Raw genomic sequence first — 17,938 nt, 5'->3', positions numbered from 1 at the left:
GGCTTTGAATCTATAGGCTGCTTTAGGGAGGGCAGTCATTTCCCAACATTATTCCTACCGATCCATGTATATAGGAGGTCCTTCCACCTTCTGCTACCGTCCTAAGCTTCTAACACTGTCATTGTGCAAGTCCTTTACTTACAATTTATTAAGGCAATGATGAGTAGTCTTGTTTAACTGACTTCATCATTATGTTTGCTTTTTGGTACACATGGCCACTGATTTTTATGTACTAAGTTTATATGCTGATACTGGTTGAATGTTTATCAGCTCTAGAACTCTTCTGGTAGAGTCTTTACAGACTTTCATGTATAGAATCCTATCGTGTACAGTGAAGGAAGCTTTGACTTATTCTTTCCTTAGCTTTCCTTCCTTTATTTTCTCTGGTTTTACTACTCTCATATTACAAGAATGCTATTACAGAAAAGAATTGAGAATGGCATTCTTTATCTTGTTCCTGATTCTGGTGCAAATGATTTTTCTGCATTTAGTGTCATCTTGGCTGTATAGTATTAAGATTTGTCCTTTGTACCCCTAGGTTATCCAAGACTTACTTGACCAATAGATATTGATTCTTTTCAATGGTCCTTTCGGCATATAAGGATATGATCATGTGGTTTCTATCCCTGAGTATGTTTATTATAAGGTGAATATACTAATTGATCTGCATATACTGAATCATCTTTGAATCCCTAGGATGAGTCAAACTTAATCATGATGAATGATCGTTTAGAAAGGTTTCAAAATTCAGTTTGCAAGCATTTTATCAAGATTTTCACACCTATTTTAATCAGGGAAATTGCCTAATAATTCTTTCTCTTTATTGTACTGGTGTATATTTGGTTTGGATATTGGGGTAGTGAGAGTTTTGTAAAAACAAAATGAAAGTGTTTTGTTTTCTTTTTTATGAAATATTTTAAACATTAGTAGTGCTTTGAAGAACCGGTACAATTCTGTACTGAATCCATCTGTTTGTGCTCTTTGTTTTTAAATTGGGAAATGTTTTCTTAGTGTCATTGGATGCCATGAATCACTTTAAATGTTTTATTTTTGTTTTGATTTAGCCTTGGTAAGCCATATACATCCAGACATTGAACTATAGTATTTTGTTAAGATTTCCAATTTAGTGAAATAAAATACTTCTATTATGCCTTTATTATACTCTGAATTGCTTCAATGTCTACTGTTTCTTCTTTCACTTTTGACTTCATTGATTTGCCTACCCCCTCCCCATCTTTTTTCAGTTAGTTTGGTTGAAGTTGTATCAAATTCCTTAATATTTTCAAAGAATTAAATCTTCATTTCATTGGTTCTTTATATTTTTGTTTATTGGTGCTTCAATCATTTCAACCATGAATTTGATTATCTCTTGCTGCCTACTGTTTGGGGGTATTGTTTTTTGTTTTTAAAATATCTAAGGTTTATGATTGATTTATTAATTTGGGATCTCTAAAAGACTTTCCAATGGAAGAAATTTTATTTGGCTTACCATTCCAGAGCAGAGGGTTACAAAATTGGGAGGCATTGAAGATTGCATCCAGAGCAGGAGGGTGAGAGAGCACATGTTCAATCATTAGAACATAAACTAGAAAGGGAACAAGACAATAAATTCCCGAAATTCTCTCTGTTTTAGGCACTACGTCTGGCTTTGTGTCACAAACATTCTGTCACGTTGTGCTTTCTTTTTGATCCATTCCGAGAAAATTTCTATTTCTTTCTTAATTTTTTTCCTTGACCTAGCTATTATTCAGAAACATGATGTTTAGCCTTAATGAGTTTGTAAAATTTCTACCATTTCTATTGAGGTCAATATCTAGCCATTTTTCTGGCAGTCTGATAGAACACAGGATGTTATTTTAATTTTCTCTATTTGTTGAGACTTTCTTTGTGTCATATGTGGTTGATTTGGAAGAATTTTCCATGAACTACGAAGAAAAGTGTGTACTTCTCAGGACTTACTGTAATGTTGTGAGGGTGTGGATATCTTTAGATTCATTTGAATTATGATGTTTATCTACAATGTTTCTCTGTTTAGAGTTTGTTCAGATAACCTGTCTACTAGTGCAGACAGGGTATTAAAGACACCCACAATCACTGCATACCAATATCTGTGGTTTTAGATCTAACATTTCGTTTTGTTTGTTTAATAAAGTTCAAGTACTTCTGCTGGTAAGTATATGTGTAAAAGTTTAGTATCATTTTGTTGGGTTATTCCTTTAATGAATATGAAGTGAGTATCCTTTTTTGCTCTAAGTAGACGAACTGGGAGTCTATGTTGTCAGATATTACAACAAATATGTCAACTTGTTTCTTAATTCTATTTACTTGGAATACTCTTTTATAAATTTATTTTAAATGTGTTATCTATCACTGATGATGAGATGCGGTTTTTTTAGAAAGAAGAAAATATGAGCCCCGTTTTCAAATCCATTTGCTAGTCTATGTATATTACTGGGGAATTCAGCTCATAAATATTAAAAGGTTATTATTTTAAAATGTGTGGTATTCTCTCTCATTTTTGTATAGTTTGTGCAAATTTTCTCTATTTTTGTAACTGACATGATCAAAATTTATTATTATGTATAAGTATACAAATTATACTGAATATGAGCAACTATTGATGCAGTATTTACATTGTATTTATTATAATAAGTAACTCACAGCTAAAATAAAGCATGATAGGGGATAGGATATACATGTAAATACTACTCATCTGAATTTTGTGTCTGAAGGAGTCCTAGAACATGGGAGCACTATATAGCTATATGGATGATAGAGAATTGAATTTCTATCTATGTTCTATATATTTATTCATACATGGTTGCATGTGTACCTCAATAACAACCAGTATTCAGATCATGTTACTTAGGTTTTGTTTTGCAATTAACAGAGCCAGGGAACTATGGAAGACTTGCTGATTTTTGAGATGGTTTAAAATTGAATATGATCCTCTTGAGTATAGGTCTTTGTTTCTTTTTGTCTGCCTATCAGTTTTGTTTGTTTGCTGTTGTTTTTGTTTTTCCCTTTTTAATGAAAATAGATTCATTTCTTAAGTAACATATTTGAACTTGAACTACAGTTTCTCCTCCCTGTACTCCTTCTAGTTCTTCCTTACTTCCCATTTCATCCCAATCTACTCCATTTCTGTCTCTCATTAAAAAAGAATGGGATTTTAAAGGATAATAACAAAACACAACACATAATAATACAAATCAAATCCATCAAATAGAAATTGGGCAAGGCAAACCAAAGGAATGTAAAGAGTCCCATGAGAAGGCACAGTATCTGAGACCCATTTAAACATGTTATCTAACACTGATGGTGAGGTGTGTTTTTCAGAAGAAACAAAAAGATGGCTCCTATTTTCTAGTTCATTTGCTAGATGGATTTTATTTAGAGACAAGCTTGACCTCCCCATGTTCATGAGTCCTGTGGGTGTTGTCTTCAGCAATGAATTCTTGTTGCCAGTTTGTACAGAGAAACCTATTAGATAAGCAACCACCTGTCTTATTTGAGAATTTCCATGGGAACTGTTTGGCATGTAATCCAATTCAGGTACTAAAATCTTCATTTGGTCAAGGGATGCCCAGCTGGGATTCTGACAGCCTAATTTTTTGTAGACTTTATTAGGATCATCTATTGCAGGCATTTTCCAATGCACTAGGTTTCCATACCTCTTTTGATTACCTGTCCTGGGATTATTTATCCATGTGACTTCTAGAGTGTGTTTTTACTTCTTTTCAACCTAAAGTATTTATTCTGATATCATCTATAGAGCTGACTTAGTAGTCATAAATTCCCTTAACCTGTTTTTATCATGCAAAGGTTTTAATTTAGCACATTGTCTACAGGGCACACCATTCTGGTTGACAATTATTGCCTTATTTCTTTGCATTACTTTGCTTCTGAACTGGGGTTGGAACATCTGAGGCAGTTTGTCAGTCATGTCCTTAATTTTGTTTAAGTTACCTGAAGAGGTGTGGGGGGAACAGTGCATAGTTTTAAGCTGTAAGATGGTTGAGATATTATATTATTTTATTGGATTTGTGCTGAAAGCTCAACGATCTACTGTGTGAGTGGACAGACACTTTTAAGAGTCATCATATAGCTTGCTGGACCTCTCTTGTGCTGTTATCTGGTGTTGGTTTACAAGGTCATTGCTCTACTTTGAGTAAGCTTGGTCAACCAGAAGCAATGGGAAGATTTTGTTGAACTGTATGTATCCTTAGAAGTCCTATCAGTTCATGAGGGGCTGAGTCTACCTAGGAAACTTAGAAAGTAAGATTTTAGGGAAACAGGAAGCTTATTAAATTGATAGGAATGAGCCCATTTGGAATAGAAATATTCTAGTAGAGTGAGGCATTATGACCACGCTTGATAATGCGATCTCACAGGACCTAGGAAACTTATATGATATAGCAAACCAATGCCTACCTAGTGTTTCAGAGAAAGAAATTAATGGGGGAAGTAGTCAGCCTTCATGTTACAAAGGAGCAGAGCCTAGCTGATGGATCAGGAATGGCAATCCCAGATGAGCCTAGCCTAGTTGACTATGGTGGTCTTGTGACAGATGGACAATTTAGAAGACCTTGGGAGTTTTGTGGATTGAGAAACATGGAACCTCATTTACCAAGAGGGATAGAAGTCTCCAAGGAGCTAGGCAGGATTCTAGGATACAAAGAGCAAGTCTGTCTAGTGATGTGAGGCAGGGGCTCTCTCAAGTCCCACATACATTTTCAATAAGTTTAGCAATATACACCCATTTCAAATAAGATAAACTTACCCCTAGCCAAAGCAAACCTCCATCTTTTTCAGACAAGTGAAAATGTGGCAGCCTATTGCCAAGTTCAGACAGCAAAATATTTTTTGATGATTCCATATTGTGTTAACTGACTTAATGGAGAATTAAGAATTAAGTTCTCCCTCTTGTGGTCAATAATTTCAATTTCTGAGCACCTGACCTGTAAGATTTACAAAACAAGTATAAGACATTGATTTTAAGAAAATACAGACAAAAACTGCAAAGTGCCTCACAAATAATTTACCATAATGTTCAGGAAATAAACAAGAAGAGATTTAAAGACAATAAATTGCTTTCCTCAAAGCAAGGGTAAACAATGATGAATGATAGTTCCATTTCAGTTCAAAATATTAAGTATATAAATCTTGATTCTTTTTCAAGTCTTTAAGAAAATTATTTTTATCAACTCAGTTTTTCTTGCTATTTTAGAACCGTTAACTCTATTGTGATTTAATATCAATGTAAAGTTTATATTAGTGGGATTAATAACTTATGTTAAAAATAATTCTTTCTACTACTCTTTATTAATTTATGTTTAGAACAATTTCAATATTTATTAGCAATATGTTTTGTTATTAATTTATCTATTACTTGTTGACCAATCAATAAATTACTACCAATATGTTCTTCTATACATATAAATGCAGGAAAGATTTTTCTTATAACTTTGACCAAGTGCATTTGATTTAGCAAATAGAGAATGTCACCTTAATTTCTCAGTTAAAAGTCTTAAATGTTATCAGAAATGATTATGAAGCAATGAATAGCGGTATTGAGTCATTCTCCCTGTTCACTACAGTTATACTTTTATTTCAGTCCAGTCTATTCCATGATCTGAACTCCCTTCTAAGAGCTATGACTCCAAATGTGTGCTGATGTCTTCATTCATTCAACACAGACTTACTGTATAAACTGCAGGTTTTATCATCATGTTCCTGATGACTGTGTCTTCTAGTAGTAAAAGAAGAACATAGTCCTTGCCCCAACTTATATTAACTTTATAGACTAATGTATGGATATTGCACACTCCATCGCCCTTCTATGGTTTTTCCTAGAATTTAAAGTCTCCTCTGGAAATAGCAGCTAAATTGTTTTTCTCTTTTTTCTTCCTTCCTTTCCATTCCTTCCCTTTCCTTTGCCTCTTTTTGTATAATTCCTTGCACAATATAGCTAGTAACTTTTCCAGAATGGGAGGGAGAGAAAGAAAAGCAAGAGATTAATATCCTTGCCATGTATATTAAGATAGATTAGTGAAGGGTGCTAGGAAAGCAAGCAGAAAATAGAAAAGATCTAGGCTTAGAGAGGTTTGGTATCTTTGAAGAATTTATCAGAGTGTCTGTAACACTGAGAGGAGGATAAAGATATGGATGGAGAGTGTGGCGAAGGAAAAGAATTTAAGTACTTATACATGGCCTGCATTGAATTCTTGGTTTTTCATCCATTATTCTAAGAGACTCCTTCCATGCTTTATTCTTTCTGTGTGATCTTCTCAAGACATTGTATTGAAAGAGTACAGGCATCTCCAGACCTACATGATCCAAATGGAGTCCTATCATTCTTTACCACCACTATTCTTTCAGCCTACTGCTTCACTCTATCTTTGCTCCTTTTTATTGTAAAAGTCTCAGAATGATTGCTATCAGAAATCAAAAAAATCATTCTAGAAATCCCTTTTTGTTCCTGATAGCCAAATAATAGAAGACCCATTATGTAATTTTACTGTGAATCTATATTTAATAATCAACCATAAGTACAATACAAAAATAATATGTGAATTTCTTTTCACTATGCTTAAATATTCTAGAGGTTTCTGTTTTACCTCTGGAGTCCAATGCACACTATCACTGTGCAACAATTTTATACATGTAAATTGCATAGTTCATAACTCTGATCTGTTGATAAAATATTGGCCCAATTTAAAAAATATTTTAAGAGCATTAGAGATAAGGCTTTATATTATGAATGAAGAAATTTCTAGATGTTGAAACATCTTCATTTTATTGAAACTGATTTTCTACAATATCCTCCTGAACAATTTCTTTAAGTCTCCTCCTACCTCTCTTTCTTAGTTCATACTCTGCTTTTATAAAAGCAAAAACAACTACTCTGTGTTGATATTTTTCTACTAATAAAACATGATAATTTGTAGTATTTTAATTGATTACTACCATTTGATCATATCCAGCAAGAGGAGTTTCTTGACTACTTACTTTATACATCAAAATTCTAAGTAAACTAATATTAGTATTTAAGTCATATAAGTGAACACTATTCTATATCATTTCTGTTACTAGCTCGTTATTCATTCTTAGACAAGGGATTTATTCCTTTTTTGGGACTTTGCTCACTGACATTGTAAAAATCCACGAATGTCATAAAGAATGTAACAAAACCCAAAGGTATCAGTTATCCTGTGCTTGAAAAGTAATACAATGCATGTTTAAACCTCTAAGAAGTCAGAGTCAAGAACTAAAGTGCTTCTAATAAAATCAGTAACCCAAAGTCTGAAATAATGGCTTAACCCACTGTTGGGAAATACCTGTCAGCAAAACCAAAAATTTCCCAACAATCATCCATTCTGGACTGAGGAAAGGGCTCAGTGTGTACATAAAGATCTGGGTTCAGCCTATAGCATAAAACAAATTAAAAGTATCTGTTTTGATGCAAAATATTATAGGAAAATTCAATGCATTTAAAAGAGTATAGAATAATATATATCTTTACCTTATTCACTATCACTATCCCCAACATATCCAGACAAACATATCAGGTCTCCCCAGACCCTGTCATCATACTTTCTGAACACGTTCTTGGTGTCTCTTCACATTAATGGAAACCCAAACTATGACACATCTCTAGACAATATTGCCACTATTGCACCAGTATGCAGATGTTGCATGAATGATGGGTATTATAGCATGTCAACTCAAGTACTATTTAATACCATTGCTACCATTACCACACTGACAAACTGCATGGCATGTGTCAGCACTTTAAAAGCTAGCTAGAAAGGAAAGAGTCTCCTTGAAAGTTCAAAATTGTTTTATCTGTATTCTGCAAATAAGTATGTAGTATCTACTAATATTATCTTACCATCTAGTTATGACATGTCTCCTGGGATTGTTATTTTTTTCACTAATGTTTGATACTCATGTTCAAACTCCATTTTAAATTATAACTTTAATTACTTCACAAACCAGTGAGGTTTCACAAAATTTCTTCCTATATTCTGTCATCCTTCCCACAGGCCCAGCCTCCCTTCCTGCATAAAATTTTAGTTCCTAATATTCCTCCTTGTTATTTCATAAAATACATATCCTACTATTGTCCATTATACCTTCACTTGAGTTTTGAGATCTTGGGTCTCTGATACTTCCTCAGGAAATTATAGGTCTCTGGCACTTCCTCAGGAAATCATAGGTCTCTGGCACTTCCTCAGGAAATCATAGGTCTCTGGCACTTCCTCAGGAAATCTTAGGTCTCTGGTACTTCCTCAGGAAATCATAGGTCTCTGGCACTTCCTCAGGAAATCTTAGGTCTCTGGTACTTCCTCAGGAAATCTTAGGTCTCTGGCACTTCCTCAGGAAATCATAGGTCTCTGGTACTTCCTCAGGAAATCTTAGGTCTCTGGCACTTCCTCAGGAAATCTTAGGTCTCTGGCACTTCCTCAGGAAATTATAGGTCTCTGGCACTTCCTCAGGAAATTATAGGTCTCTGGTACTTCCTCAGGAAATCTTAGGTCTCTGGTACTTCCTCAGGAAATTATAGGTCTCTGGCACTTCCTCAGGAAATTATAGGTCTCTGGTACTTCCTCAGGAAATTATAGGTCTCTGGCACTTCCTCAGGAAATCTTAGGTCTCTGGTACTTCCTCAGGTATACTTGAGTTTGATTAACTCTTCCTTTAGATCCTGGTTTCCCCATTCTAGACATTCCAAAACACGCTTCAACATTTCTACACATTTTTTATCTGCATACCCTCGGAGCAAAACTCAGGCTTAATAAACTTAATTCCTTTCATTAGTCAAATAAAAAATAAATCATCTAAACCATTTAAATACTTTACATTGGCCACTCAACATAGGCACAAGGAATATGGAGTATAAAGCATATAAAAGTCTACACATGACACTCCCAATACAATCCATTCCATTTTAATGAAGATTGACAAAAAAAGACACGTTTAGTAATGTGTTGCCTGAACTGCCCATTGCTTCCGCCAGTCAGTGAATTTTAATTCCTGGTTTACCTTTAGCAACTTATCAATCATGGGCTGAAAAAACTGTGTCAAGTCATTGTTAGGCATGGATGGGCACAGTTGTGAGCAAAAGATGCATATTTTTTACCTTCCTGTGTAATCAGTCTCTTTGCCTTTCATCCAAGAAAGAGAAATACTAAATAGACAAAATAATCATATTAGTAGATACACATGTTTCTCTGATGTCCTAATTTATCCAATTTTAAGAGGCAATGAGTGCTGTTAGGAAAGAAGAATATACACATAATCTACAATGTGTTGAAAAGACTGAGTTTTTTTTTTATAAAGGCAAATAAGGCAGGACCTTTAGTTAAACAGGACTGATGAGAGATAAGGCCTATAGTAGACAGGTAACCAAATTAAATAGACACACAAAACAGGTTAAATGTCATGACTTATTCCTCAAGAGAAATAGGATAGAGTTTCATTTTAATAGCTGACATGGTAAGATGTGCATTGTACCAGAAACAACTTGAATTTGGGAGAAGAGATTAAAAGGGAACTAGGCAATTAGGCAAGAAATATAGCAGTTTAGAGACTATTACAGCAATCAACAAAAGATGGGGTAGGAGTCCACAATGGGAATGAATCTCTGTAATATACTAAAGAGACAATGAGTATAGAAAGGTGTGGGTGTGGCCAGTTATGCCAGATATTTCATTGAGAGAGGATGTGAAAAAGAAAAAAAAATTCAGGACAAAATAGCTAACAGATATAAGTTCATTCCTAGATATAGGGAAGTCTAGATCAGCAGTGGAGTGGCTAATACAGAAGATGAGAGGAGGTGTTTCTGTTTTCAGCCTGATGAATTCGTGGTATCTCCAAACAATGTTAAACTGACTGATAGAGAGTCTGATACAGTTGCCTCAGGATATGAATCTGATTCAGGGATGAAGACGTGGGCATGAGCTTTTAGTGTTATCTGTGGACTCAAGCTTGGTGTTGTCATTCCACTGAGAAAGCAGGATGAAGACACAACCTAATTCAAAGTCCAAGGAAATGTCAACATGAGTAGAAAATATTAGTTTTAAGTTGCTCTCAAACAATGATAGAAAACAGATGAACGTGATGTCCACAAAGTAGAAGAAAAAAACCTCCTAAAGAAATAAAGACTCAATGACGTCAGTTGCTGCCTTAAATTCAAGTAAAAAGATTAATAGTGGGTTTGTGAACAAGGCCATGGGTGATCTAGAGTTGTTCTCATTTTACGTTTTATGTTTTAGATCCTGAAGTAAGATGAGGTAAGCTGAGGGAAAAAACATAAGATGGGAAAATAGAACAAGTAGAACAAGTAGAGACCATATTACTAACAACTTAACTCTTGGCACTAAACTTTCAGAGTTGATTTGGGCAATATTCATTTCATTTAAAAAATGAAAATCCTACAGTGAAGAACATAATTTGTGTTTAGTTTCATTGACAATTTACAATGGTCTTGTACCATGGAATGTGGACCCAGACATAAAGGGAGGGGAGAAGAAACTTGGAGAGGTATTAAGAAAGGAAATTATGGTGAGAAAAAATGTGTGAATAAAAGCTATTTTCAATAAAAGAAAGAATAAAACAAACATGTCTAATCTGGAAATGAAAGGTTTCTCAGTAAACACTTGTTTAGCTGAATGGCTTGTTTTATAAGGAAAAAGAAATCTGCAGAAAACAAGTTTAAGCCATGTGAGGATCACCCCAGCACTCAGCTCCATGTTTTGTCTGCTCCAGTTGACTGAAAAGTGGTTCACACGATCTATCTTCATAAATCAATCATACTGCACTAGGAAACTTTGCTCTGAGATCTGATTGTTTTCTAGGTCACTTCCTTCTTTCCACCCCCTCGTGGCAACGCTAGCAAATTACAAATTGCAATCAGATCTCAATTTTCCAAACTGATGACTTTAAAGAGCAATAGTGTATAGTCAAAAGTGAGAGCAAATTCATGTACCATTTATCTCTGTGATGCATATCGTTAACTTTGAGTGTAAGTAGACCTTATATGGCATTTATAACAAAATGAAAAGGCATATCAAGTGAAATGACTCAAAAAGACTTGGAAACTTTCCCAACTTCTCTGCTACAATTTTTTCTATTGCAACATGTGTTTAAGTCATACTTTAAGTCAATGTAATTTTTAACATCAAATAATATAGCATACATTATGTAGAGTATATATAGTATCTATATACTATATAGAATTACATATAATATATATATATATATCAGGCGACAGAAACACTTTTCTTCTATGAAAAGGTCCAAAGTGCATATGTCAGATTCATACTAATAATTACAAAGAAAGTAGTACAAGAACTTCAGATCATTACTAAGAGTGATATATATATATATATATATATATATATATATATATGAGAGAGAGAGAGATAGAGAGAGAGAGAGAGAGAGAGAGAGAGAGAGAGGGAGAGAATAAAAGAGGTAATCAAGTTCCAGTTCCATCTACTCTTAGACTATTTCCCTATTATTGTAAGCACTATCAAGACCTATGGTACTCTGTGACTATCTCTCTGACAACTCTCCTTCACAAAGTTAACAAAGCAGAATCTATCATCACCCATTAAAAATTGCCCAGCATCTCTTCTCAGCATTTACTCTTTGTTAAGAAACATGAATGTTTCCTCTATAGCACGTTTCATATTTAGACTGCAAGCATATGGTAGAACCAAGAAGAATGGATATTGTGGGGCTGGAGAGATGGCTCAGTGGTTAAGAGCACCCGACTGCTCTTCCAGAGGTCATGAGTTCAATTCCCAGCAACCACATGGTGGCTCACAACCATCTGTAAAGAGATTCGATGCCCTCTTCTGGTGTATCTGAAGACAAGCTACAGTGTACTTATATAGAATAAATATAATAAATCTTTAAAAAAAGAATGGATATTGTGCCTTCTGTGAGCAACATGAAGAAAGCAGGATCCTTCCTCAAATTACAGAGCTCACGGGCACAAAAAAATTTTCTTTACAGATTTTAAAAGCTGGCACCTAGGTCATATGGTCATCAGATTGGATTTCTAGTACTAAAGCTGCTGAGTAATGAGCTGTAAAATACTAAAGAGTTCTTGTTTGTTAAGTCACTATGTAGTACTCATACTTGGATGAGAAATTTAAACCATATATTATTCTCCAAAGTCTGAGAAGTATTGAGGAAGAAAGGTAAGAAGGTTGGAAAAACCAATCGGCCCAGACAGAGAGAGAGAGCTGCTATCAAACCATCCTTTCAGGGCCACCATAGGCAACACCACTAAAGCAACAGCCATAATGGCATACACAAAGCCTGCATGAGATCTATCTAGTTACCATTTCTATGGATACAAGGGTAAGTGGGGAGCCCATAAGGCTCTGCTCCTGCCTGAAAGGTTTCAGGCAGCCCACAGCTGCCATGGGGAAGTCAATTTCTGTCATAGATGATGCAACTTGTATGTTGCCCATGCTACGGTAGACAGCACTATACCCATGTCCATACAGACAATAGTAAGTAGACAAAGCAGGTATCACATAGAGATGGAGACATGGAGTCAAGAATGGGTAGAACCCATGAGGAGTCGGATGGGAGTGAAGAGTGGTTTTGACCAAAATGAAATTTACTCATCTATGAAAGAACTTAATTTGGGACCTTTAGCCAGGACATTGTCCATATGCTACATATAGTAACTCACTATTAGTGATGATATGAAGTTCTTATATTCCTTTCTTTGTAATTATGACTGTGATTTTGACATATGCACTAGGGACCTTTTCATAGAAGAAGAGTGTTTCTGTAGCCTAACACTTTTTATGACATTCAATACGTTAGCTATTCTGATATATTATAGACTTCATAAAATTTCAACAGGTGTAAAATATTCCCAAAGATTTCTCTTCTCAAAGCTTGCTTTATTTGATGAGACTTTGGATGCCAATTACTCAAGTTTGTTTGTAAAGAAGATGGTTGAGCTTGTTCTAGGATGGGAAGAGTGGCAAGCCCACAGCTAATAGAGTACAGAGACAGGTCCTCCTAACAGGAGTATCATATTGCTGACACTACATTGTTTTTGTACTCTTGTCAAGCAGTAACTTACAAATGGTAATGGGAGTGTTTTCCCTTTTAATATAGCAGAGACACCAAAACAACTTTGATAAAAGTAACTATAACTTGACTAACAGAATTTGCTTGCATAAATACTTGTGCCTACCTGGAGTACTACTAAAGATATTAGTACATGGTGTGTGTGTGTGTGAGTGTGTGTGTGTGTGTGTGTGTTACACACATATATACAAGAAATTATCTAATTCACCTTAGATAAAGCAATTAAAAATTTTCCCAAGCCACTGGGAAAACCAGATTTAACTACTGAATTATAATGGCACAGCACAAATACAGTTTTGTAGAAATGATCAAACCACCCTCTATCCCACTTCCACTGTGAGTCCTTGTATGACAGGCATTCTCACCTACCACCCTAAGACAATGCTTTCCTAAGCTGCCTGTGTGGGTCACAGACTGGGACCATCACAGTAGGTATTTCTAGCCTTTCTTTCTTTCTCTCTTTCTTTCTTTCTTTCCTTCTTTCTTTCTTTCTTTCCTTTCTTTATTTCCTTTCTTTCCTTTCTTTATTTCCTTCCTTCCTTCCTTCCTTCCTTTCTTTCTTTCTTTCTTTCTTTCTTTCTTTCTTTCTTTCTTTCTTTCTTTCTTCCTCCTCCTTTACTGCAGAAGGAGAGAAGGAATGGAGACAGACTAGTGATATTAATCTTTGATGACCAGGAGTAGAGGGAGCTCATTTGCTGAAACCTATGAAGCAAAAATACAAAGAGGTGAAAGCCTCAGGAGTAAAAAGAAACTATCACCTCAGCTCCTGATTTAATTTCCCAGTCCAAGCTTGTGTCTCCATGTGAACTTATCCAGTCAATTTTTGTATGTTTTTTTTTTAAGTAAGTCAAAGTAACGGGCATCCGTTTTCTGTCTTCTCTGTCTCCCCCTAAATGATTCCTAAGCAATCTGACATTCTTTAAAAGAGCATAGTCACACGTAATAGAATGAATGTTCACTTCACATTAGAAAACTTGTCTTCCTATGTCAGAATTTCTGCTGGCTATCTAGACTTCGAGGAGGCAGTTTAATTGATGAGTTTCAGTTTTCTTGCCTCTAAATTGATTGGCTATTGAATATTAAGCATGTTAATTAATATGAGAATATAACCTGTGACTGCATAAATATTTTAATTAAGCTGAGCATGGAGTAAGATATGGAGGTTTGCATTTTTCACATGCTGCTATAACATGAGGTAGTTTGAGTAGCCCCGGATTACTTCAGGGACACCAAGACAATTAGTCAAGCTGCTGATACACTGTGCCTTTACACAACCAGTCCTGGAGTGTTGCACCCTGCAGAGTGTCTCCTAGCAGCATAAAGCGCAGGGTAAATCTCTGAGCAGGACCTTGCTGCCGTTCTAATATTCTCCAGAAGAGTCTGAGACTTCTGATAAATGCCTAAAAGCCAGTGGAGACAACCAGACCCTGATCTGTTAATTAACTTTTATTAGTTTGCATTATGGACACCCCATTTAAATTACTCAATTATGATGTGAACATTATAAAATTATATCAGCATTCTAATTAAATGGCTTAATATACTTATGAAAGAATTTTTATTATTTCAATTTCCTCAAATTCTAAAAAGATGACAATAGACTTATGTCAGTTTTAAGGAGTTTTGTCTCCATTATATGTTTCTAAGAAGAAACCAGTTGGTTAATTACATATACTCAAAGGAATCAGGAAGTAAAACCACCATCACTTCTCATCTGAATACATAAATTGATTTTTAATATTCACTCCTACTAAGAGAGCTAGTGTATGGCAGATATGAAAAAGTGATCAGGAATGTAGAATTTACATTGTAAATTACAGGTGGAGCTTTTGGAATTTTCACCCTGTGACATTTGTAGCTTATGTGAAAAAGAGATGTTATTAAATGGCCTTTTCTTTGAATGCTTATGAATTTTAGTGTCATTGTGTTATTAGAATATTTTGTTATAATTTTATTATTTATTTTTAAATAACAAGAGTCCTGTAATTTTGTTAAAGGAGAACTCAGAACATGAGATAACTACTCCTGTAGACATGAGCATTTCTACAGTTTTTTTCAATCTCATCGCACACACACACACACACAGACATACACACACACACATACACACATTTATATGTCTATTTATATACAGCTTTTACTTTTAGCTCAGTAATTTATTGGAAGCATTCTAACTAATAATGATTGAATAAATGAGTGAATTGGCATTTTTTGGATCATTTTGCATATTTACTAACCTGGGTTTGAGTATCTAGAATTAACATATTCTATCTGAAACAAAATGAGTACTCTCTGCCTTTATTACCATTGGAAACTGGGTTTTGAATGGTGAATAGTCACCAGGCTGCCCAGGAGATGCCCAGAAGAGTTAATAAAGGAGAAGGAAGTGGAAAGCAAGCAAGCAAGTACTAAAACCCACCTTTGTTTCTTTCCGCCTTGTTATAAAGCAGGAGAGTAATGTAGAGTTGGGGTTGCTTCCATGATTTTACAATGTAATGGAAATAATATATTTCCAGGCTCCCTATTTGAAGTATGTATTCCAGATCCAGACCAAGGCTTGTGTTTCATTAGATCATTCAAGTCTTGAAAATCTGTAACTTAGCCAAATCAGATCACACATGATGGAAATGGGTCCTAAAAGCCATTCTACTTTGATTTTCTTAAATAACCATATTATTGTATTAGTAATTGAAACGCCGGTCTTTTTTCCACCTGTATATTCTAGACTCAGAAATAAATGGCCTACATAGGGAATATTTGAATTCATTATAGTTAAATTATCCATCTTGTCCTTTCTATAAAATATTTACAGATTTTAAATTTTAATTGAAAACTGAGTGTTTATACATTATAAATATCCATCATTACATAAAACTAGTTTTCAATGTATATTTTTCATTCTGTTCTGCAAATTACACTGGAGCAGACAGTAAGTGAAACCTGATATATACATCAAAGTTAATCTCAGCAACTCGATGCCAGAGACCAATAATCATAATGTGGTCCCTCCTCAGGAAAATGACTGCTTTGCTTACAGGGTTTAGAAGTAGAGAGAGAGGTACAGGTCAGAGACAGACTGAGGAAGGATTTAGCAATGAAAACATTTATTGACCTGGAAAGAAATTTCAGAATATTCTTCAATTTCAGTCTTATTAGATGAAAACAAAGCCCCCAACCGTGAAAGAAGCATATTTGGTAGATGATTGGTTGAATTTTGGAGACTGGACTTTTGAGATGTCAATGACAAACAATGACCAGTGAATACCTATTAATGTCTAGGAGTCTAAAGGTCTGAGATACTAGACTCCATAGATGCCAATGATCTAATTCTTACAATCTACAGAGCTGCGTATTAAAAATGAATTTGCAGAAGTAAGGAAACAAGCATATAAGTTATTTTTGAGTCACTATGATAAAGTAATTGATACAAATATCTTAAGAGGATGAACCATTCATTTGAGATGAAAAGATTCCGATCATTCACCCAGCATTGTTTGGCTCCCTTGGTTCTGAAGGCAGAAGGTGGGGGTGACAGAATATGGCAGAGGCGGATCACCTCATAATGGACAGGAAATAACGAGCAGACACCAGGACAAGGAGCCTAATAGAACCTTCAAAGGTATTGCTCACCCTAATCTCCACCTCCTAAATTCTACAGAGCTTCTAAACCTAACATCACAAACTCGAACGTAATCAACCATGTAACCCCAACAGTCTTTGGTGGCATTGTGTATTCAAAGTGCAATAGCTAAGTACCTAAAAAGAACAGTTGTCCTTAATTATATAGGCAGGCCCTATGTAGATATAACTATATGAGTCCTTTAACATGAAGACTGTTCCCACAGCAGAGAATTTCAACAATGGCGGCATCACTGACTTCAGTCAGTGTGCAAATAGAGCTGGCTTTCTTTACTGCTAGAAGCTTTCCTCATGTTCCCAAGTTTGTTGAACTCTCTTACATCCCCTGGTTCATGACTATTTGGGTTGTTGTTGTTGTTGTTGTTGTGCTTTTTGTTTGTTTGTTTTTCTTTTTTGAGTTTTGTTTGTTTGTTTGTTTGAGGCCTGCAGGTTTGGATCCTTGAACATAAATATTTCTATTCATTTATCACATTTCTACAGATACGAACATTATTAGAAATATAACATAATGTGTGTGTCCATGTAAATCACATAAAATCACGCATGTATGTTCATATGTATGAAGGAAATCATACATATGTGCATATACATGCACGTAATGAACCATCCTCATTCTGTTTCTGCATCCTTATAGTAAGTGGTATAAATGCACTACTAAGTATTTGTCTATTGGCAATCAGTCCGATTCTCAACCTTCCTATTCTCCTCTGGGATGAAACCACTGGCCAGAAGCCTATAAAATGCATTGCCCAGAGCCCCTTGCCAGCTGGTTTCCAGTTAGATCTGCCAATATCACTAGCGGGGAAATACAGGTTACTAGACTGGGAAAAGGATGTTTTTCTTTAGCTTCTGGGTCTGATCACTTTCTCATCTTAGTAATCAAGAGTTCTGATGCAGGCAGAAGCAGCAGCCCACACAATGACACAAGTCACAGACATATCTGGTTGGGCAGGGTACCCAGTAACATGAACCCTGGAACTTTGCATGCTTGCAAAGCCAACAGTCAGTGGCCTCACAATCTGCATCTATGCCTTAAAATCACCAGTGACAAAGCACATACGTGCAGGCTCACACAACATCACTTACTGTTTCTTCCTCCAGCCTTGGGGTCACTCACTTCCCAGCAAGTACCACTCATTTTGAATAATAGCTTGTCTGGTTTTCCTCTCCC

General features: G+C 35.3%; 1 protein-coding gene across 1 annotated transcript in view; it reads right to left on the bottom strand.

Annotated features, from left to right (window-relative positions):
* Positions 1–17,938, bottom strand: part of Zfp804b (zinc finger protein 804B) — a 535,678-nt gene that overhangs the window by 501,224 nt on the left and 16,516 nt on the right. The window lies entirely within an intron of this gene.

This window comes from Rattus norvegicus, chromosome 4 (assembly GCF_036323735.1).
Source record: "Rattus norvegicus strain BN/NHsdMcwi chromosome 4, GRCr8, whole genome shotgun sequence".
In the NCBI taxonomy this organism is placed as follows: domain Eukaryota; kingdom Metazoa; phylum Chordata; class Mammalia; order Rodentia; family Muridae; genus Rattus; species Rattus norvegicus.
Note: the sequence above shows the minus strand (reverse complement) of the source record. Positions and strands in the feature narration are given on the sequence as shown.